A 24,751-nucleotide genomic window follows, 5' to 3' on the forward strand; every position below is an offset into this window, starting at 1 on the left:
AGCCCCGATGTAGTGAATAATCACTTTCTCGTATTTAAATATGTTTCTGCACCTATCTGAAGAAGAAGATAACACGTATCTGAAGAAGAATATAACAAGAAGATTAACCATTGTCCAGTGGAGGGACCCTTAGGCTGCAATCACACTGGTTATACAAACGCTCAAAACACGTTTGACAACGTGCATGCAAACATGTTTTGGTTATGAATAATCGACTGGTCACACTGACGATACAAAACATGCCTCGCAACAGCGTTTGACGCTTGTCTTGTTTGACAGAACAAGACTTTCAACATGAACAGCAAACACAACCCGCGGTAGCTGGTCATACTGGTCATACAGTGCCGCTTATACACATCACGACTCGTCATCGACCCAGTAACCAACCGGGGGCGAAGACGGCAGATGGAGCATGGCGACGGGTTTGTGCCTACGCTGCCGATATATTCATTCGTCGTAAAACATTGCGTATTTCTATCGTCGATGTTGTTTGTTTGTGCGGCTCCGAGAACGTCAACACCGCCAGGAAAAAATAAATAAATAAAACGCATCACACCGTGAAAACAAATCGAGACGCTTATATTTGAATGCAGCGGAGTTCTTCGTTCCTGTACGGCGTCTACTGCTAGGATATTTACCGCGCAGCAAAATATGAGAATGCGCCTGTGTTTTTAAGCATGACTTCGTGCAAGAAATAATCGCGTTTGAATCGCAACAGGCGCTGATACGTGGGCTACGTGTCACATACGCAGCTTGATTGTGTACGATTGTAAATAAATACGTTGTTGCAAGTGCGGCAAGGTAGACGTCGAAATTTGCGCCAAAGACCACCGAAACATATCTACTCCCAAGTTTGTCTCTGTGATCAGGTGGGATCGAAAGTGCAGCCTGAAGCTCAGCGCTTCAGCTGAATGAGAGCTGCCTGCAGTACATATATCATACACGGATATCACACAGGTTGCAAACAATGAAACACCAAAGGAGAGATACAGGGGACGACAAACAACAAAAACAGAAATGATAAAGTTCAGGAGTGATAAACGAAAGAGAACACATGATGGAATAGGAATCCAGGCATTACAATAGCACCATATCCAGACTGTGAAATTGGGGTACACATACCACCAAACGATAAAACAATCGAAAAAGTAAAGGTGCTTGATGTCCCTAATTTTTCCTACACCACAAATTTCTATTTTTGTTCCTAATTGAGATTGTAGCTCTGCTTTATAGCACATATCCCACACGCCAAACCAGCTAGAAATAGAAGAACTAGAACTACAACTAGACACTAGAATGGCACAAAACTGACCCAAACACAAGAATTTCGTTGCAACGCTCCGACTGTATGATATAGTTAGCCGATACAAGCTCTAGTGTGCATTGTATGTGAAAATGGTCACTCATGTAATGTAAACTCACTCCAGATTTACATGGTTGGCTAGCCTACCTTGCTGCACGTGCCACAGTTTGACGTCATGACCTGAGCATCATTTTCTGTGGGATACTCGATACTCGGATACTCTCGATCACCTTTAAGCGCAGTCCTGTTAATTTAACGAAATACATTCCATGCCGGTGAGTAGAACTGGTTTGTACAAACAAGTTCGGTTGTCACATTGTTTGCCTTCAGAGCATTAGTCCATATCGCATGCAGTAACGTGTCCCATTTTATTCCGGGGAGACCGCAATGGATAACATTCCCCTGCTTCTTCAATAAGTTGTCAACTTTGTTTGGGGAGTGGGATGACTCAGTTTGTCGACAGCCCCCCCATAAGAGAGCCATCCATTGCTCAATAAGGCTTGAAGCTTCTTGTGTACCGTTATCATTTTTCGAGCTGGCCCGCTGGAGCTGCTGCTAGGACGTTAACTGCTTGTGCACCATGCACAGCAGCAAGCTGCACCTCGTCCTCACCAAGCTCCTTCACAGTCTTATGTTGTATTCTGTTTTTTAAAGAGGTGGTCAATAAACATTTGATTGATTGATTATCCCATGATGAACGCAATGCACACGACGACAGATTCTTAAACAAAAATATTTTAATCAATATCAATACATTTTGAAGCAAGAAACCTCAATAGCGAAGGAAATGAGAACACATAACACAATTATCCCTACTTGCAACCTCCACTTGTTCAAGAAGAAAGGTTTTGCCCCAATTTCTTTCTTTCCTCAACACGAAGGCAGAGTAAATGTCAGCACAACAACTGTGACAGTCAGCAAGATGTCCACAGAGCTCAGAATTGATAACAGCCAGATTAACGTTGAAATTATTTTGCATGAATCTTATGTTCAGACAATAAACAGTCCGAGAGTGTAAGAACGAACTGACATCTTACATTACATTACGCAATTTAAAACAATGTGCTTTGATAAATATTGTGTATATTAGGAATGAGTACTAATAAATACTGTGTACAATATAGTAATAAATAAACATTGGATATACTTGTGTGACTACACTGGCTTAAACATGTGCAACACAAACAAGCACTGGTAGCTTATCACGAAATGGGAGAAATACACAGGAGACAATGATGCGAGCACTCCTTACTGACACTCTGACCGATGCTCTTGATCGGCACTTTGTGTTTTCACTGGAGCTTGTTTCGCTTTTCAGTGTTGATTGCTGCCGCGCTGCAGTTGTCGCTGGAAGAACAGCTACTTGGTGTATTGTGGTGACTCATTCAGCTCCTCACTTGCGCCAATACGTTATGTTGCCTACAGAAGGGCATAAAGAGGGCACATAAAATGATGAACATACCAGCTAAATGGTTACAATTCTCTAATGTAACAGCACTACAGCACAAATGCACTTTGACAGAGTTTAAATTTAACACGCCAGTCCAGAACAAAATGGACAGTGACAGCCAGTGGCTTCGCCCAATGTGGCTCTTTGTGTCACTGTCCATTTTGTTCTGGTCTGGCGTGTTAAATTTAAACTCTGTCAAAGTGCATTTGTGCTGTAGTGCTGTTACATTAGAGAATTGTAACCATTTAGCTGGTATAGCTGGTATTATGGTGGTTTAGCTGGTACAGCATGGTGCGCTTAAGGATGGCGGCGCACAGGTGATCGTATGGGGTCTGAGGCGGTTGGCTGGTGATGACATCGGCAACGTCCATGGCAATCTCTGGTGGCAACGCGGCGACGACGTGCCGGTACCTTGCCAGCTGCGATGTGACGCCAGCAAGGAGGAACTGCGCTTCGACTTGATGGAACCAGATGGCGGGGTTCCGCGACCAGAAGGGTGGTAGCCGGACGCTGACATGGGCGACTGTGGGTTGGGAAAGCGGCGGTGCGCCCGAAGGTAAGTCTGGTTGGTCGGGCTGGTCGCCAGCGGGATTCATCGGCGTTGGTGTTCGTACTGGGTCACCAGATTTGTGGAGGTCGGAAAGAGAGATGCGCAGACCATAAGAGCCAGGGTCGAACTAAACGTTTATTCCACTGGGCGGCCCCAGGAAAACTATAGCGCGCTTAGCGTGCCGCGCGTAGGTGCGTAGCTGGCCGGCTTCATCGTTGTCGGCCGGCCGCAAAGCGGTGTCTGCCACACCCCTTCCCATACCAGATCATATGTGATACGTAATAATATAGCACAGGCTCAAAAAAAGAAAAGAAACTGATGGCAGAGGGCTCCTCATCTCGCCACAGAGAAAGAGAGGTATGATGTGCCACGCTCTTCAACTGTCTGATGTAGAAATGCATATGTGCACTTTTGAACAGCAGAGTTTGGCTATTGCGGCATGCTGCAATGACGAATAAGGAATACCTTAGTGTGCATACATGCCAACTTCCAATTTGCATTCGAACTACCGATAGGGAATGTGAATTTTCATGTGCAGAATTTTTATCGAAAAGTTACATATTCACGCAGTTTGAAGCTACGCAAAAGCTACTATACTGCAGTATAGCTTAAATACATTTTTAATTGCTTTGATGTTTTTACAATTTCTTTACATGTGCGCAGAATCAGCACCAAGGTGCAAAGTGCCTCAGGAGCGATAAAGGGGGCAGCTCTAATGATAAAGATTCCTCAGAATCATGTCTACACCATAGGTCTGCGGGCACTGTACATAGTGACTAGCTAATTCTTTTGAACTTGCAGGATTCTTTCTTCTGGTTTAACGGATCATGTTAAAATATATATATATATATATATATATATATACAGTCAACCCTCGATTTATGAACCTTCGATTTATGAATTCCCTCGTTTTATGAACACTAGCACGAGGAACCAAACTTTTTACATACATTTTTCCCTCGTTTTATGATCCTCGATATTCGAATAATGAATGGAATTTCTAGGAACCAACTAGGAGTTGCCCAGCGTTTTTGCCCTCAATTTATGAACGGATCGTTCCAAGGCCAACGAAAACCTTCATAGGGATTATTCGTGGTCTTTTGAATGACGCCTGAACAGACAAAACGTTTTCCAGGTATTGCACCCTGGGTTCTTAACCCCTCGAAATCCGAACAACAAACGGGTTTTCCAGAAATGTTCCTGACCTCAATTGGTGAAATCCGCTGTCACCCGGAGATTACTAAACGTAGGTTAAAAATCCCAGAGGAAATCCGAGACCAGTTGAGTGCGAATGTGCTGACATTTCTTCTTTCGAAGATTGACACAGCGGAAGGCATGGTCCAAAGCGAAATTAAACAATTTGGTATTGCATAATAAACAGAGTGTGAATGCGCTAACACCTGTTCTTTGTGAGATTGACACAGCAGAAGGCATGGTCGAAAGCAAAATTACACAATATCCATGACAAAAACCCGAGACTGGGAAAAAGACGAAAAACAGACGACACAACACAAAGTCTCAATAATTGCATTATATATATACACAATATATTGCATTATAAACACAATCCCAACTCGGAAATACTGTTCCATTTGCTCGATAGTACTCACTTAACGGAATTTTCGATTTATGAATCCCTCGATTTATGAACGATTTCTCGGGGAACCGAGGGTGTTCATAAATCGAGGGTTGACTGTATACCGGCCTCGGTGGCTCAGTCGGTAGCGTGTTCGCCTTCTGATCCCGGGTTCGAACCCGGCCGAGGACGCCAGCAACTTGGTGGCAGGGTACAAGTTGCTTAGACACGCCGTCTTCCGCGAGGGACGTTAAATACGGGGTGCCGTGTGATGAGCTTTCATCGCACGTTAAAGAACCCTCAGGTGGGCAAAAGCAATCCACAGACCGACCGCTGTGGCGTCGCTCATGATCTCAGTTGTCTCGCGACGTAAACACCCAATTATTATTATTATAAAAATTATATGCACAAAGTGCAGTCCCCTTTCAACGAATGTGCATTTAAAACAGAAAGTTGACATACTTGACTGTTCTGTAGCTATTTTATTGTGATAATTCTGCATGTGCTGAGTGCAAGTACCTGCATTTTGCTTCCTCATCATTTGGAATAAGTAAAACACATGCCCCCATGTGTCGTTCCGGGGTGCACTATGATGTGTAATGCAAACAATGTTTCCTGCGGGTCAGACTTTGATGAGATACCGATCTGCTACATCGCTATGCGCAAGTGATCCACATACAGCAATAATTAGCCATACTTTATCCAAATTTCTAAGTATCCTATGTATATCGACCTGCTTATATAGCGGACAATATAGGGCGCTACCAAGGATTTAAAAACTCAGTCAATGTGCAGGGTATGACAGGTGCTCACTATGCAAGGTTTCAGGGAAACTCTTGGGACATATTTCACTGTAAACTGTACATGTGCTCCCAGAGGTGAAATCAGCAGAGCACTCTGAGCACCTTGACAAATTATTTCAAAGGAATAATTCAAAGAAACAAAAACAAATCTAGATGTCATGATGCTAGCAGCAACTGACATGCCCGCTAATTTGCTTCTCTGGACGCACATTACATTAGCAGCAGAACCTCACATACATGTTAAAATTGATATTGGAGTGCACATTCTCCTCATACCTATTCCACTGTCGTTGGCGTGAAATTCGTGTCCGGGTTCGAGTTTCTTGTGGCTTTCGGGGTTCCGACTGCGAGTAACAGCATGTTTATGAAACGGGCGTCGGGCGAAGCGACTGATCGCCGCCGTCTCCGGGCCTTTTGCGTCGACATTCCGCTCCTCGAAAGAAAACGCCAAACACAAGCGTTATCCACTTGACTAGAAAAACAACCATTGCATTGTACTAACATTTGGGCAGTTCGTACATAGCAGACAAGTTCTGCGGCGCGAGAACAGTACAAACAAACAAGACGCACAAAACTGCGCCGATCATGATTTCACGATAACCAAAAGACGGTTACGCCGACATCGGCGTCGTGCTGTTCTTGCGACGCAAAACTTAGCTCGATGAGTTGAAGCACTGATAGTAAACAGGTACTCACCTTCTGCGAAATTTATTTCACGCTAATCGCCCACCAAAGTCGACAGATCGGAGGAGGTCGGCGAAGCTCCAGAGTCCAGACGTAAAGAACTCGCCATTTTCAATGATGTCCAATGTTGCTGACACTCAAACGCGTAAAAAGCAACATATTATTTGATGGATATCAAGAAATTTATTTGATTTCTCCAAAATCCCATGAGCTGTTTTTCGACAGTGTCCAAATACACGTTCTTGTGTTTGAAGACAAGCTTTCAAACACAACCGAAGCGCACTTTTGTATCACGGCACGGTCACACTGGTTATACACCCGTGTCTTTGAACGTGTTCTGACGGCGTTTTCGCAGTGTGACCACACCTGTTGAGCCATACATGTATGGGGGATGTTTGTCAGGCATTTTCGTCAAACATGTTTGAGGGAATGTTCGTGTTTGGTGTTTTATGTTTAACCAGTGTGACTGCAGCTTTAGGCTTTTTTTGGAGCCTTTTGAAAGGAGCCATCTAACGTTTCACGGACCTCCCGCCGTAATCTGGACGGGAGGTCCGACGTCTGTATGACACTTCCCACAGGTCAGCAGGTCCCCGCCAGCCCTGCCAAACGACAACGGGTGGAGAGCCCTTCCTCTGGTGATGCGGACAGTCCACAGGCCGTGATGTTCCCGATAACACCATGGACACTTCGGCACCGGCAGCTCCTCAGCAGACAGATGAGATGAACGATGGCAACCTTGCCACTTCTCTTCGTGACCCGTTCACCACTGTCACCTACAGGAAGAACCGAGCCGGCGGTATTCTCATTCTGTTTCGACCAGCAACTAGTGACTACTCCTTCTGGAAGGTCAACCCTAATGTAGTCGCCAGCTAAATACGCCTGCTAGCCCAACAACAGGTTATACACCACCGTTTCCACCGAGATGGATCTCTCTTCGTCTCCGTCCAGTGTGAAGCGGCTGCCCGCAATATTTTGTCAGCTCAGTGTTCAGCTGGAATCCCTGTATCCCCTACAGTACCTCAATCGTACGCCAGAAATATGAGCAAGATTTATGCGGTACCTAAGGAATACTCCAATGACGATCTCGTTCTCTACCTGAAAGAAGCAGGGGTTATATCGGCCAGGTGACAAGTTCGGCACTCCATGGCAGAAGATGGCGGAGATGTGTTCACCACGTTACCCAGCGTCATCCTAACTTTTCAACCCACAATCCCTCTTCCACACCGAATTGCCCTCGGGTTTCAGACCTTCATCGTTCAAGAGTACATAGGAGGCCCCATCCAGTGCTATAACTGTCAACGCTTTGGCCATCTTGCTCGAAATTGCCGAGGTGCAACTAGGTGTGGCATATGCGCTGGGCCTCACCGCCGATCTGGCTGCAACAATAAGAGAGAGCCAAATTGTGCCAACTGTAAATCCGGCCATCCTGCATCATTCTCTTTATGTCCCGTGAAGACGCCGTCACAAAAAGACATTAAGACCGGATCTTACGCCTTCCTTCCGACGCTCCCAGGGGCGGCAATGCCACCGTCACGCCTCGTACGGATTACTACGACTTTCCTACACTCCCACCCCGGTCTTCACAAGGCTAACGGAGGTTGCAGAACGCCACCTAGACGAAGTCCATCAGAACCAGCCACCCGACACACCCCGGTCCCTCAAGGCAGATTACACGCACTTACGCCGGTGTATAACAGACCCATCAGTCATGAGACGACAGTTAGCACTACCAACCACCGAAGCTGTCCCCTCTCTGACACTCTTCTCTGCTGTATACTCACGGCAGTCAAGGTAATTATCTCTGCCTTTCCTGGTGCGTCGCAACTGCCTGAGGTTCAAGCGCTTTTAGCATTGGAGGCATTATCGTTATCCCCGCATGATGGAACTGTATAGAAAGGTCATCGCGATGCAGTGGATTCCTCGCAGCCTACGTAACAAGCTCCCAGATTTTAAATATCATCTTTACCAGTACAAGTTTCCTTTCATAGCTGTATGCGAACATGGCATGGATGGTGCACATCGCGTTAATGGTTATACAATCTATCGATCTCATCAATCCTCTGAGAGCCGAACAGCGTTATACATTCGTAATGACCTCGTTGCTGCTCCCATAGGGTCAGTTTGTCAACGATCTTATGATTATGTCTCCTGTAAGATCCGCCTTGTGGGCACATGCTGTTAACCGTCGTCAGTATCAATCTACGTCCCGCGGTTCCTTGGACTGACCTCCACCGCTTATTCAGTTCACTGGAATGCCCAGCTCTTGTACTGGGTGACTTCAATGCTCATAATACGGCCTGGGGAAGCCGTAGAACGGACGGACGGGGAAGGAGATTGTTAGAAGTAATGGAGACTGCTCACATGTGCCTCCTAAACAACCGACAGCCAACTTATATGCGATCACCAACGTCACTCGATGTCCTGGATCTTTCCTGGTGCTCAGCAGACTTAATTCGCTACATGTCGTGCGCTACCGATGTCGACACCCGAGGTAGTGACCACTTATATGTGGTGACCACTTATATGTGGTATTATATGTAGTGACCCATCTATATTTCGCACGAAAGGCTGCCTCTGTCGCCCACTACTGGACTGATCCCTTTCACGAATTGGGCACTCTTTCGTGCTGGCCTCCGAACATCTGTGCACACCGGCATGTCATCAGAGGGCCCTCTCGCAAGGCATTCATTCCGCCATGCAGGACGCGGTAGTCGTGTCTAAACGGGTCACAGGTCACGTCGGTCATTCTCCCGCAATTAACCACCTCAGAGCATTACGTCGCCGAGCCGAGAGAATGGCTCGCCGAACTGGCCAACTTCCTGAGATTGCGGCGTACCGCCGGATGAAAGCTAAAGTAATACGATAACTTAAGAAAGAGCACCGGAAGCGTTGGCGGATCTGTTTGCTTGAATTCCGCGTGGAGTTCCATGAGTGCTGAAACGACGATTAGGATAGCTCAAAACTGCCCTACTGAAAAATCCTATATGTATAGGTCCTATACTATGATGTTACTGAATATAGGACCTATAAGTGATATAGATATTACCGGAGTTATAGGTTTTATAGAAGTAATACAGGTATTATAGGAGATGTAGGAGCTGTGTCTCCTATATTACCTGCTGAGTACGTGTATGAGGAACACAGCATGGAATTTGGCTGTAGTGATACATGCATGCACATGCAGTGTACAAAAATAATCCAATAAAATACGTTCTACTGCCGTGCAGGTTATTTCTTAAAATCATTCACCATTTTTTACATTCAAGGGGACAGCTGTAAAGGCTTGCGTGGCAGTTGCATGGGTGAAGCGTATGCCCCATCTGTTTTGCAGTAAACACAAGTCAGTGAAGAGCTCTGCAACGCACTCTAACATAACTTACTTGATATCTTTCGCGACATATCTGTTCATTTTCGCACGTCGTGTGTGTGTTGGCTCAGCTGCATAGTTCACCGAAATGAAGTTGTCAAAAGAATCTGAAATCGTTAATTAACTTTTTAATTATGAAAGCTACGAAGTTGTCCCAATGAGAATATCTGTTCCTTTCGGTGACCTGATATCGTAGCCGTTTTCCGAACAAAAATCCGTTCGGTAGATCGTCCGCAAAAAATTCGTGAAGGAACACCATTTTTTTCTTAATTTTGTCCATTGCGCATCTTCGGAGACCCGTCTTTCCTTTGCCCCCAATGTGAGAGGGCGAAAGAGCACACTGTCGTCTCTAGCGCCCTGGAAAAAGATTAACAGAAAATGCAACACAATATAAGGGCAGTTCCGATAGCGTCACCCGATACATGTGTTTTTGTTTTGTTTCCGCAAGTTAAAGCTCATCTTCGACGCATGAGGCGGCACTGTGGCGGCATCTTCGATGCATGAGGCTCCTTCACCATCTCACATTGGGGGTAAAGGAAAGACGCGTCTCCGAAGATGCGCAATGAACAAAATAAAGAAAAAAAATCGTGATCCTTCACGAATATTTTGCGGTCGATCTACCGAACAGATTTTTGTTCTGAAAGCGGCCACGATATCAGGTCACCGAAAGGAACAGATATTCTCATTTGGACAACTTCGTAGCTTTTATAATTAAAAATGATTTAACAATTTTTAGGTAATTAGTCATTTGACGGTCGAGCAAAATATGGCCAAGAACGTCCGCCGGCCCAGAGATGATAGAAGTGAAAACAGCATGTCTATAGCCCTTATAGTTTTTTTTATGAAAAATCTGTATCGCCTAAAAAAAGACACCCTGTAGATATATGCATATATATATATATATATATATATCAGACAGGTTATCAAGAATCGAGTCTGGACCTGAGCAGTTGCTTTTGCAGACAATAAGGAGCGTGACAATTCTACCATGGTGAAAGGCTGATGATATGCAAAACCGTCTCCACCATTTGCTGGAGGATTTTGTTTTTCAGACCTTTGTTTAATTTGAAGGAATTTACTGCTATAATGGAAGGAACTTGAAATGTTTTGGAAATGTTCCCCGAGTGCATTAGCCTGTTCTTCTAGGCTTTAGAATACCTGACCGTTAACTTCTATAAAGGAGGGATGGAATGACTGATATGTTTTCTAATTTTGGCGAAGTCTGTCCCATGCCACTTTGGACGGGGTATTACAAGACGGGGAAGATACGAAGGTGCGCCAAGAGGGCCGTTTAGCTTGTTTGCGTGTCCACTTGGCCTTCGCTCTTGCCTTTTTGAAGAGTAAAAGATTTTGTGATGTGACTTACCTCCGAATTGTGCCCCGCGCGCGATTTTGAAGTTTGCGAGTTTCCTCGCATTCACTATTCCTCCATGGTTTACGTCGCTTTCCGGTTTTAGGCCGCGCCATCTGGGAGAGCGTGTCGTCAGAGTGTCGACTAGAGTCAGATATTTTAACACCACTGGTATATGATCACTACCAAGCGGGGTTTCTTCTACTATCCATTCTATTTCTTGAAACAGTGATGGACTGCAAAATGATAACTGTGAGAGACTAACTTGAACAATGTATGTATGTAGGCGCCCCTGTGTTTTAAAGACAGGTGAACGATGATAACAAGAACTTATCTAACATTTTCCCTCGAGTGTCAGTTCTTGTACTGCTCCAAACTGGATTGTGAGCATTAAAGTCACCTAGAAGTATGAGAGGACTTGGAAGTTGGCTGCACAAATCTTGGAATTCTTTCTGGGTAATCGTGTCTGATGGTGGCAAAAGGACTAAGCAGATGGTGACAATTCTGTCAAGACACATCTGCACAGCTACAGCTTCTAAGTCTGTAACTAGGTGAATTGCATTGGTTGGGAGAGATCCTTGTGTGACGATAGCTACACCACCGCCACTCTGAGGCCACTCCCCACTGAGGCCACTCGGGTGGCCTCAGTTCGATGTCTTCGAAAGACATTGTGCCCGCGCAGTGGATTAGGTGTGTTTGCTATGTGTTTAAACATATTTCTTGGAGAGAAAAACATGCTGCGTTGTGCTGCTCGAAGACATCATCCAAATTAGAGAATAACCCAAGACAATTCCATTGGAGTAATGCATAATGATTGGTGTGACGCATAATGGTGGCAGTACTAAGAAAAAGAAGGACGTGTGTTAGTAACTTTTGTCGACTAGGAAGAGGTTTCATTATTTTTGGTTGGGAGAGTGATTCGTCGCCGTGGGGGCCTCTTCCGGGCAGCCGCTAGCTCCTGGTCGGGGAGTGACCCACTCCCCGTTAAACTAGCTGTACTCTTTTTTGGGGATTGGGAGCTTGTGCTCGCAAAGGAGCGCTCAGAGCTCGTCTCGCCCTCACAGTCCATGCAGGTCTCTCCCGGCGACGCCTGCGCCAACTGCTGATGCGAGGCCTGATGAGGGCATACAATGTTATCCAAAAAAAGTACACATTAACTCCAGAAGAGGAGTAAAGGGCCTGTATCATAGCGCACCCCTCCAGAGGAGTTACATTTACCACTTCTAGAAGGTGTCAACATATCTGGGCTGTAATGGATATACTCCTTCGATAGAGTTCTGTGACACACATGATATACCAAATAAGGAGTGAAATACGAAATACCGAACGAGAGAAGTGCAACATGCCAGTTTGGCACCACAGAAGAACGGATGTGAATTGTAACGCACATTTATTAGCCACAGATAAACGAAACGGGTACAAAGCGTGAAATAGTGGGGCATACATCCAAATTCGAATCCAAACCGGCTTGGCGATCAGTATCGAAGTGTCCAGTATCGACCACCACACACAGCAAAAAGAAATGCAAATCCGAAAAGTCACAGTACCTACAGAAGCAACACTGCAAGTTCTGACACATTAATACCATGATGCCTCAGTGCACCATTTCGTTGAAAGCATGTCTTTTCCAGTGTTCGTAGGTCCAGCGGCCAATTTACACGACATAACAGCAAAACAAACAGACGTACGTCGTGAGCGACTCAACGCAAACACAATGTAAGGCCATATAAAGCAACGTTACCTCACCTGTGTTTAAGTCACAGTGACACGTCTCATTACCAGTCAAGCTGGTATGCAATCTGAAAATGATAAAAAATCCGCTGAAATGACTCCCTCGAACAAAGGTCATGACTCTGAAACGGTTTTGTTAAGCCTTGCCGTAGTCAGGAACATCTCTCACGGCCGTGTGGGTGGACCCACCACGAAGTGTATGCAGTCCCAAGAACCCTTCCGAAAATTCCTTGATAACTCTAAGCTTCACAAGACGATCTTCAACCTCTCAGCCACAGTGGAAACGTTGCGAACGATGAAACACAAACCTGCGTTTGCCAAACTCCGAACCGACATGAAAGGTCGCGTAAGGGCAGAACAGTGTGGCAGAATCAAACATCTTCACAAATAATTTGCTTGTGTTGGTGTCGACTGACGACTAACGAAAGAGAGATTTAACCCATTTTATATCATCGCGGAAATGTATATGAGATTTAATGCGTTTAAACGTTTAGAAATATTGGGAACTACGTGCCCTATATACGCGGATGTAAGTGGAGGGTGGTGGAGGGGTGGATGAGAGAAGGTGTAACAAGGAGTAAGATGCGCGCGTTACCCCTTCTCCGGGAGGTTCATACACCTCCTATACACCTTCCTCTCAAATGAATGGGAAAAGACCATCTATTTTTCCTTTTGCGAGGAGTAAATCTGACGTGGAAAGAGTACAAATGGGAAATCTACCTTTTCCCTGCATTAGAACACCTTTTCGAATAACAGTGTACGTCATTTTCGGAGTCCAGGAACCTTTAGCTCAACCAAAGAGGGGTGGGGGATATGTAAAAAACGAGAGAGAGAGAGAGAGAGAAGAAAAAGGTTAGCCACGGTGTAGGCTTGCTATCAAAAGCTATCAAACCAAAGAGGAATGGAACTTCTATCACGTGAGGTTCGAAGCTGCCTTGTGTGTGGCCAGGATTTCTGCCGACCAAGACAAGAGCAGCCTATTTATATCGTGATTGAGTCCAGAGGTCTTCAGGCGACAATCCATTCATTGCAGCCACGCAACGTTGCCCAGGTCCCCTTCAGCGAGCTTCTCAAGAAGATGTCACAGCATTATACGCCGAAGAAATTGGATACCTTACCTTGGGTTCTGCACTCCGGTTGGCGGAAAGTTGTTTGGCAGCGGCGACTGAATCTCAGCAGATGTGCTCAAAGAACGCGGTGCACTTACTGAGGCCTGACGGAAACATTTGGTGCTTTCGATGTGGAAACACCAACCATAGTGCAGGTGACTGCCGTTTCCGATCCGAAGACAGCCGTTCTTGCGGGAAGAAGGGCCACATAGCGAAGATGTGCCGCAGTGGAAACTCCTCAGCGACGTCATCAGGTCGTTCTAGAAGAGGAAGGCGCTCCCACAAGGTCAAGCTCGTGACTGATCACGGCTGACCACAGGGAGGTTCGTTGTAACCAATAAAATCCTGAACGCCTAGACTTTAATTACTGTGAAGTTTTTCCATGAGCACTCTTCCATATACGCCATCAGTCAGTCGAAGTACGGAGCGATCTCGCTGATGAGGTGATGGAAGAGGAGCTTGTTGATGTTGAAGTTCCGTCACCTTGTGGTAACGACTGATCTCTCGATGTGGTTTCTTCACAACGTGAGTTCGATTTTTTGTCAGCCTCTGTGGTCAGCTGCAAAAAGGGCTCTCGCAGGATCCTCCCTCGGTGCATCGTGTGGATCTTCTGGTTATTTGCTTGTATACGTACTATTGGAAGAGATAAACGAAAAATGTCTTGCGTGACGCCAGGTTGTAACTGCTTCCACGCAGGTCTCCCTGCTCGGAAGCAGGAATCCCGCGTGCGCAAGCCGTGGTCAGCTGTGACTTGCCGGATCTAAGGAGAAGATGTCCTAGTTTAAAGCAGCATTAAAGTGGTATCTAACATGGCCAAAAACTGCTATCATCTTGTAAAGCAGCATGTGGAAAGCACTCCTACAAAATATTTCTTTCCAAAATTGTTTCAGCTCGGCACAATTAATTTACAAAATCGCCCTTCCACTCACCCAAATCACCCACTCTAGTGTGACGTTTGTGGTAGAGAGCACCCTCATTGGTTGGTAGGAAAAAGCGTCTGCTACGAACATTGCAAGCTGTTTCTTGTTGACTTCTATTAGTTATTAGATCTATATCACGTTTTCTGAAAAACAAAGCATATATGCACCCAACAAGATACAACTGACAACATAAGATTGCGATCACAAGAGTAATATCTGTGGCTTCTGTGCAATCTCAAAACTTACGTCAGCAGAAAGCAAGCAATGACGGCGCTATTGTGGCACCACCTGTTAGCCACTGAACCAACTGTGCAGTAAAAAGCGGTCAGACAGGCTGCACGCTGTCGGGAAGCACTGGTGTATCGCTGAACAACACACTTATATTCGTTTTGCACCACTCGTTCTTCCCGTTGTGTCAGCGGTCCCAAAAAGTCGAGGTCGTGTCGTTGACAGCCTTCAAATCCTCTGTCTCGGACATCACGCAGTCGGAGAACGCCTGGCGTCTCCGAAGCGGTAGCAGACGCTCCGATGTGCGCGATGTTGCTCACCTCGATCATGTGATCCCAGGTCCAATGAGGAGCGTCCCTACCACACACGTCACATAGTGACGCGCGTGGCGGTGCTCATCACGTGTCTATTGTGAAGGCGAAGGAGGATGTTTCGTGCACGAGAGATTCGGGGGCTATTGCAGGCGTCCCAATTTCGCTACGGTTGTACTAATGCGGGAAAATTATTTTCGGGTGCCTAACATTCCATACCGATCAAAAACAGAAACAAACTTGTATGCCTCTAGACTGCTCCTTAAGCTGACACTGGATCTCGCGCAACCCTGCTCGATGAGCAGACTTTTCTCAAACTGGGAAGTCCTACGTTCCATCTCCAAGATACCAATTCTGTTGCTTCAAGAAGGCTGACATTGGGCTGCGCGGACAGACACATCTTCAGGTATGCTTGAGAGAACGCAGCGAGAAGCTGGAAGTACTTTTCACAAGAACGGAGCACACAAACCTTCTAGGAAGGGACTGGATTCGAGCGCTTCACATCGACATGAATTCGTTCTTTGTCGGAAGTGTAAGCTCTGCGGAACCGCCTCTGACCGAGATTCTAGAGAAGTACGAAGATTTGTTTCGTCGAGACTTGGGAAGGTCTACGAAACGGGTGGTCCACCTGCACTTCAAGGAAGGGCACAACCGAATTTTTTCAAGCCTCAGTCCATTCTATTTGCTACAAGGCAAGCCGTTGAGAAGGATCTGCAGAGGCAAGTGGACAATGGAGTACTGCGACCAGTTGAGGTCTCGGAATGGGAGACGCCTATCGTCGTAGTGCCGAAGCCAAATGAAGCCGTAAGGGTATGTGGCGACTTCATCGTTAGTGTCAACCCGCAAGTGGCCGTTACACAGTATCCACTGCTACGACCACAAGAGCTACTGGCAGTCCTCAACGGTGGTCAGAAGCTTTCGAAGCCAGATCTGTCTGAGGCTTGTCTACAAATGGAACTTGATGAAGAGGCCAAGTAGATGCTCGTCATTAACACACACACAGGGCTGCTCCAGTTCAACAGGATGCCTTTCGGTATCGCCTGAGCACCAGCTGTTTTTCAGCGCACGATGGAACAGGTCATTGCTGGACTGTCATCGGTGGCTTGCTATCTTGATGACGTTATCAGCACTGGAAGAAATGACGCAGAGCACCTCATAAACTTGAACAAGGTCTTCACTCGACTACAGGAATTCGGCTTTGACTTTGAAGAAGGAGAAGTGTGCGTTCCTACAGCCGCAGGTGGAGTACTTAGGCCATGTTGTGGATGCTGAGGGTTTTAGACAATCTCACAAGAAGGTTTCAGCAATCCTTCATTTGCCTCAACCCACTCAAGTGACTGAGCTACGTTCATTCCTAGGAATGGTCCAGCATTACGGCAAATATGTGAAGAGCTTTCAGATGTTTGTGCACCAATGATTTCGTCAATACCTATGGGGAAGGTTATTTGTCCTCTACAACGACCATAAGCCACCATTTTTGTGTCAAGAAAAGGGATACCAGTCTCAACAGCAAGTCGTCTACAGCGCTGGGCACCTATTTCGATGAGCTACACCTACACTCTAAATCGTTTCACACCTTTAAAGGTGTAAAATAGGTGTATTAACAAAGATCACACCCCTTTCACACCCTACAACTTTGTTTTTGAAGTTCCTGAGGGTGTAACAATGGTGTACTACACCCTCAGGTGAAATATGGTGATAGTGTGTCGCCTGGGTGTAGAAAGGGAGTATGTTTGTTTTTGTTCAAAAGTAAATATATACAACAACAGGGAACAGGAAGTTACATTACAAAAGTGCATGCCCTGGATTTACAACACGTTTACCATCTGGTAATGCATGCAGATTTAGAAGATTTGTTGAGATAGTGCTTAAATTTCTTAAAACACGTTGCTCCTCATTGCAAGACAGAACAAATACATGATAGTGCTCATCATACTCAACTGTAGTTAATGTTTGTATGAGAAAAATGGTATCGGAGTTAATAACATGTATGCCTGCAATCTCAATGAACACGGGTAAGTCCTCCTCGGAAGATTCTTTTGCAAGCCAACAGCAAATGTGTTATCATTATCAACTGCACTTTTCACATAGACTATAGATTCTGCGTGATTATCACGGTCCTGAATGTAACTCTGAATTTATTCTGGGGCATGTTGAAGTGGTATCTCCTTGGAACCAGCAGTAGATGTGGCATTTCTCATGAAGGGCTGCGACCACACATACATTTGATAGAATTGATGTCTTCTTGCTAATGAAAGGGTTATGTTCTTAATATGTCGATTTTTTTCTAGCAACATCTTTAAAATGCTCGAAACGCGAACGCCTTCCAAACGAGAACAACCATACAGATAGGAAAGGACCAAACACCCTGATGAGTCGCCGATAATGAAGAACATAATGCATTTTACAGGCGTTGGATATTTGAGGGTACAACACTGCAAAACCTTGAAGAAATATGCAGCGAATAAATCCAGCGTTCTAAGTAATGAACGTGCATATGGTGGAGGTGCCTGCTCATTAGAAGGTCTACAGTTACACGAAAAGCTATATACAGCTGCCATGCTTCATTGCCATGCACACCTGCCACGCCATACATGATTGTCTGTATGTTGGCTGTGCATGTTTACACACATATTTAGTCACCTGATGTGCAGACATATATGGACCTCAATGTGATTATACGCAATATGCTGGTAATTGTGAAAACACAGTTACCAGCATATTGCCACAAACCCAACAGTTTTATTCGGTGTTACACCCTTTACACCCCAATTGCCATGAGGGTGTCAAAATACACCTTAAAAGGTGTGCGCCATGAACATTTTGATTTACACCCTTTAAGGTGTAAAACGATTTAGAGTGTATGATATCCAATTCAAAGGAACGAAAAACATCGCTAATGCAGATGGTCTATCTCGTCTTCCAGAACGCAGGGATGCAGAATTCGATGTCTCACGACGCCAGGAAATCTTCAGCGTTCATTGTGAAGAAACCGATGCCACCCAAGATGATACATGTCTATCCTTCCATTAACCGCTGAAGACATCGCAAAAGCTACTGCCAGCGATTTGTCCCTCTTTATGGCGGTATACTACATTAAGGGTTGGCCCGCAGGGCAGGGAAGGGCCCGCAAGCGAGAGGGCCTCTGAGGACATGCCGGTGTGCACAGATGTTCGGAGGCCAGCACGAAAGAGTGCCCGATTCGTGAAAGGGATCAGTCCAGTAATGGGTGACAGAGGCAGCCTTTCGCGCGAAATATAGATGGGAAAGTGGTCACTACTTCGGGTGTCGACATCGGTAGCGCACGACATGTAGCGAATTATGCTGTATGTATGCTGTAGCATACTGTGAGGAAGATCGCCGATCGCAATCATTCCCATCGCTCTGACCATCGCGCGAGACCGCGCCCAATTCATTCTGATCTCGGCCTCCATCCTTTCCGGCTGCTATCAAAACCCTATCTCCATTGGCTACACCTGTCTCGGTTTTCTGCCTAACATCTTGGTGGAGGTGCGCAGGCAGTAGTGCTGTGTGTTCTAGATTGCGACACAGCCGTTACGAAACGTGCCAATATTTTTAATAACGACCCCCGAAACAATACAATACCCCGAACGAGTAAGCTCTGTACCGAGTAATCGATTTTCAATTCCCAGTTCACATTCCAATACCTTTGAGAAACTCGCTTCTTTCAAACGATCGATGGTTTCAAAAGGACGTGCTACGTGACCCATGTCAATTTCCCCCTGGACAATGGTGTTTCGCAACCACTTTGGGGCCATTATAGGCATTTTTGATGCTTAATCGGAGTTTTAGGCATCTACGCCAAAATAGGCACTAACGCATGAATAGGACATTTACAGGCGCTATCCAATCGATACAGGACGTTCCCCGGCACCCAGATGGTGCTCCTGTATCGAAAAAGCACCATTAGAACCACACCAAAACAGGCATTTGCCTAGGAATCCCGGCTCTAGTTATGAGGCACATGCAAAGCATTTCCTCTGAACGTTGTCATATCATTGCGTAACTCAATTTATAAAGACGACTTGAAAATGAGCCTACTGTGGAGCGGCGTCGCCATGAAGGGCCTGCGGCCGTGACGTAAGGAGTTCCGTGTGACGTAGGAGCAGCGTAACGAGCGGCCGTGACAGCAGAACCAATCAATCGACACCATAAGCACGGTTATTCTTTGATCTTTTGCCGCCTCGTTGTTGAAGCCTGTTCTGACGTCACAAGTCGTGTTGGGACGGCCAAAAAGTATAAATGTGATGGCGAGTTCCGCTCTCACAGCTGTGTCAAAGTATTGTTCCGGGATGGTGCAAAAATTGTTCCACTGGCAAGTCAGGTGAGCAGTGTTCCATTTGGAGGCAAAACCTCCAAGGAGCAATGTCCCCCCCACCAATTCGCATGGGGCAAAACGAGCGGAACGGGGTGGGAGAGAAGAGGCATGCGCGTGACAAATGAGGGCCGTAATCTCGGAGAGTTTTTCGTGTTCGTATACAGGGTGTCCCAGCTAACTGTGAACATATTTTTTTAAGAATTTCTGTCTAAGCGCCTGAAGAAGCCCACGCTTTACAAGCGGTTCCTAGACGACATCTTCATGGTGTGGCCACACTCAGAAGATGACCTAATCACAGTTATCAGCGGCTTTAACAAAGCACATCCGGCCATCAAGTTCACCCATTCTTATTCCCCTTTAACTGTTAACTTTCTCGATGTCCAAGTAAAGTTAACCAACGGGGCCTTGTCCACAAACCTGTTCCGTAAACCTACGGACTCTCAACAGTATCTAGCATTTAACAGTTGTCACCCGCGTCATACTAAACTTGCCATCCCTTACAGCCAAGCACTTCGATACAGGCGCATCTGTTCCAGTGACGATGACTTGGACAGAAATCTAGCTCAACTTAGGGAAACATTCATCGGTCGTCAATTTCCACCTAGCTTAGTTGACGACGCTCTAAACAAAGCCCGCAAAGCAGATCGCAAATCCCTGTTCGAAAACCACAAACGCGTGTTAGATAATGGTTCCGTAAACCTCATCTTAACATTTAGCAGCAATATTCCAAGCGTTAACAATATACTAAACCGTCATCATAGTATCCTTCTCCAATCAGAGCGCATGGGACAAATTTTCCCTCAGCCACCGCGGGTAACCTACAGGCGCGCGCGCAACCTGCACGATAATCTAGTTAGCTCTAAAGTTAGCAAAGCAGCGCATCCAGGAAACGGCTGTCACCCGTGCGATGGTCGAAGGTGTCAAATATGCAAATTAATGCAAAGCACCCAAGTACTTAAAAGTACTAATTCCAATTTTTCCGTCAAAAATTAATGGTGACTTCGACTGTAATTCATCTAACGTCATTTATGTCATTCAGTGCGGCATGTGCCAAGCACAATACGTAGGTCGGACTAAAACATCATTTCGGATCAGGTTCAACACCAAACCAACGTTACCAAAAAGCCAAACCTCCCGGTCTCTCGCCATTTCAAACAACCAGCTCATTCACTAAATAACGTGTCACTTTTTATTCTCCAGTCAAATTTTAGCTCAGATTGGTGCAGGGAACAAAGCGAATCTTATCTCATTTACAAATTCCAATCAACCATTAACGAAGATCTGGGAGCACTTTCAACGGTAAGAAATTTGGCCGCCTAGATGAGCTACACTTTCCTCCCCCCTTTTCGTTTCCCTTCTGTTTTTCTTTCTTTCTTTTTTTTCAGCAAAGTTTGAAGCAGGGCTCACCTTGCCCGGAATTTTCCCCAAAGCGGACAGTGACCTACGGCGAATGACATCACCACCCGGACATGACCTTCTGGAATATTCCCGAATCTGACTCACTGACAAACGCCTGTGGCGTGCCCGTACCGATTGTGACGTCATGCAGCAAACCTATTTAAGAAATGTGTAATCAGCTACGCATCTTTTGTCCTGACGAAGACAGTGCCACTGTCGAAACGTCGACCCCTTGCCCATTTTACTTTTTAACGTCTCCCCATGTAATAAACTAGTGTTTTTAACTTCCCTAAAATCTGTTTCCGCGTCTTTTTTTGAACTTCTGTAAAACTTCGTGGCCGTTTGACAATCCTTTTACCTCACCCTATATATATATATATATATATATATGTGTTAAAAAATATGTTCACAGTTAGCTGGGACACCCTCTATATGGTCAGTAGCGCTGAAATTATTGTTGTGCCAGCAAACAGGTACAATAATCTATCGTAGGTCGTGTGGGGTGAATCCTGCAGTGGCTACGTCGCTAAGTACACAGCATCGTCAATCCAAGAAAATGCACTAGGGGCTGTTGCGCTCAAGTTTGCACGGCGACGCGAGCGCCAATCGGGGCCCAAGCGGTAGCGGGTGAAGTGACTGGTCCGCACAGTCAGGCAGCCGCGCATGTGTTTTAGTTGAGGATGCCGCCTTTCAGATCGCCAACTCATGGTAAACCACAACACGAATCGGGAACACAGTACTGTAGCCTCGTGGGTTGCCATAATAGCTTCCAAAACGTCAAAGGCAGCGTTCCAAAAATCAAGTTGTATCGCTTCCCCGGAAAACCTTGGGAGACAGAGAGGCGGAAAGCGTGGATTGCAGCTGTACACCGTGAGAAGTAAGTAACTTCATGCTTAATTAGCAATATATGCCCGTTCCAACTTTGTGATTTCTGGACATGTGAAAATAACGGGGGGGGGGGGGAGCTTTTGTTGAGTAAACCAGTTGTTGCCACAACAGTGGTGATAGAACCCCTGTGAACAGCGCAAACGCGATTACTGTTTGTCGTGTCAAAGTTCAATTTGTGTTGTTTTTACCTCGGATATACTGACAACCAATATTTCGTCCCGAATAGATATGTACAATGGCACTTAAAACTATTTCCTAACTTATATTTTTTGAAACACCTTGCCAAGCACTAAATGTACTGCTTATGCGTTCTGTTTTCGTGGCTGCAGTGTATTGTAAGTCGAATTCTTGTGGATTTCGTGCTGTTTCTCTCTATGTGAAACAGCAATGATGGGACCGAGTGGGTGCCAGGACCATCCACTAGGATTTGTAGTGCCCATTTCGTCGACAACTGCAAGAATGACGCGCAAATGCACCCGTCGTATGTGCCAACAATTTTTCCTCCTCAATATCGGAAAAAGGCCCCGAGTGGGGAACGACACAAGAGGTAAGCATCGACATTAGGCTGCATCATTTTGACTGGTGAGTGTTTTCTTTTTGCAAGGATAGCTTGTCTTAAAGTATACTGTTGTAAAGTATACTGTTATGAAGTATACTGTTTCAACTCTGGCTGTTACCGTCCAGCCCACAATTATGTAGGGAGTGGTCAATAAAGTTGCGGTATGTTTCAGGTGACAACCACGGATGGACAATGGCAGCGACAGTGTGGGTTCATGGGGTTGAAAAGCTCGGAGAATGTGCTACAGGACCTGTGCGCTGTCACAATGACTGTATTCAGCATTCTTCTGAACATGCTGCCGGAACAACGGTGCAGATCGAGCGACATGACCAGGGAGGACCGACTGACCCTCTTCCTCATGAAGCTCAAACTCGGCATAAGCTTTACAGCCCTTGCTGCAATATTTGGGGTGTGCAAGACCACTGCTACAAGAGTGTTCAGAAGCACGTTGGAGATCCTATCCAGTGAACTGAGTGAATGGGTCTTCGTACCATCACGGGGAGCAATCAAGGACACGATGCCAGAATGCTTCAAATTACACCACCCAAATTGCACGTTTATTATAGATTGTACAGAAATTATAACAGAAATTATAACAGAAGCTCCGACAGACCCTGAACAACACACTATCTCTATTCCCACTACAAAGGCTGCTACACATTGAAATTCTTGATTGGAATCATTCCAAATGGCGTGGTTGATTTTCTTTCGAAGGCCTATGGTGGTCGCCACAGTGACACTTTTATAACGATAGACTCTGGATTTCTGGCTTTGATCGAGCCTGGTGATGTGATCCTTAGTGACAAAGGGTTCCCAAACATCAGAACCAGTGTCGAAGGCCGTGGTGCAGTCATCGTAATGCCACCTCTGTCATGTGGAACCCAGCTCTCTGAGGCCCAAATGGAAGACACTTACAAGGTAGCCCAAGTAGTTGGTTCCATATATGGCATAGATTATACATGTATGTGGAGTGCTTGTGAATTTGCAACCCCCAATCATCAGTAAGAAGTGAGCAGACAAAATGTTATTAAACATTGATGGGTTAAACTTGGTCACATTCTCCCATTTTCTTTCTCATAAAGCTTGTGACAGTACAATCAGAAGCAGTCAGTTACAAACCTGAACTGAAGGGAGGCAGTAATTTCGACTAAATCTTGAGTTGAGTGGTGAACAACCAAGTGAAAAGAACAACCGAGGTGGAGCGAGTGTGAAAAGATTCATTTCAAAGTGACATGGCATATTCAGCAACACAATGATGAAAGCAAGCAAGTTCTTACAACTAGTGTGTACAGTTGTGCTGAGAAAATACAGAAGTTATTTACAACTACAACAGTTATTTACAATCTCTAGGAAAGGCGAGGCAAAAAGTTAGAGAAACAAAGTGTTCAAGTTTGGAGACAACATTCAGGAGGAACTCATCATCACGGTTGACATATATGCATACACTCTGCACAGAGCGATAAACATAAAAGATTGCCTTGTGCAGGTTCATTACATATATCTGTAACTGAAGCTGTGTATAGTACTCATGCGATTTCACAATGGACAACTCGTCATCAATGTAGACAAGGTACTTCACGTAGCACTCCCTTTTCGTACTGTCCACAATAGGTAGCCCCTCCCTGGTATATGGTCACTTTATCTCGGCAACAAGTGTCTCCCCATTCATGGAAAGCAATCCATCAGGGCTGCAACATAACCACGGCTGGTGTTGGAGCACGACAAGTCCAGTCTGGAAAGTAATGCTATGTACTACATTCCAGAGAGAACAAATTTTATACCTGAAAAATGCTTTTGCCCAGCAGTGCCTCAAGTGCTTTCCGAGCAATGCTTTCTGTCTGTATCCCTGAAACAAACAAAATTGGCAAGTGCCCCAAATTATGTGCTACAAATTCAACATCAACAAAACACTGAGGATACACCACATCACAGTCTTCGTTACAGAGCATGCTACCATATTGTAGAATTGCAAATTTATAGTTCTGTGCTGGACGGTAATATACCATAGGATGTGGCCCGGCTCGAGAATGTCTTTTCAGAAAGCACGCGTGTCACTAGGCTGTCGAAATCCTTCCTCCTTGTCCACACAGCATGCGCCTTTGTGCTTGATATGCGATATTTCCGCTCTGCATTCCATCTGGAGGTAATATAGAGCTATACTCAAAGAACTTGTGGTACAAAGTT

The 24,751-nt window shown here is 45.5% G+C and overlaps 1 pseudogene; it reads left to right on the top strand.

The window, feature by feature from the left end:
- Positions 1-22,730: 22,730 nt before the first annotated feature.
- LOC135396815 (uncharacterized) lies at positions 22,731-23,509 on the top strand (annotated as a pseudogene).
- Positions 23,510-24,751: the final 1,242 nt, after the last annotated feature.

Source organism: Ornithodoros turicata, chromosome 1, assembly GCF_037126465.1.
Source record: "Ornithodoros turicata isolate Travis chromosome 1, ASM3712646v1, whole genome shotgun sequence".
NCBI classification, from domain to species: domain Eukaryota; kingdom Metazoa; phylum Arthropoda; class Arachnida; order Ixodida; family Argasidae; genus Ornithodoros; species Ornithodoros turicata.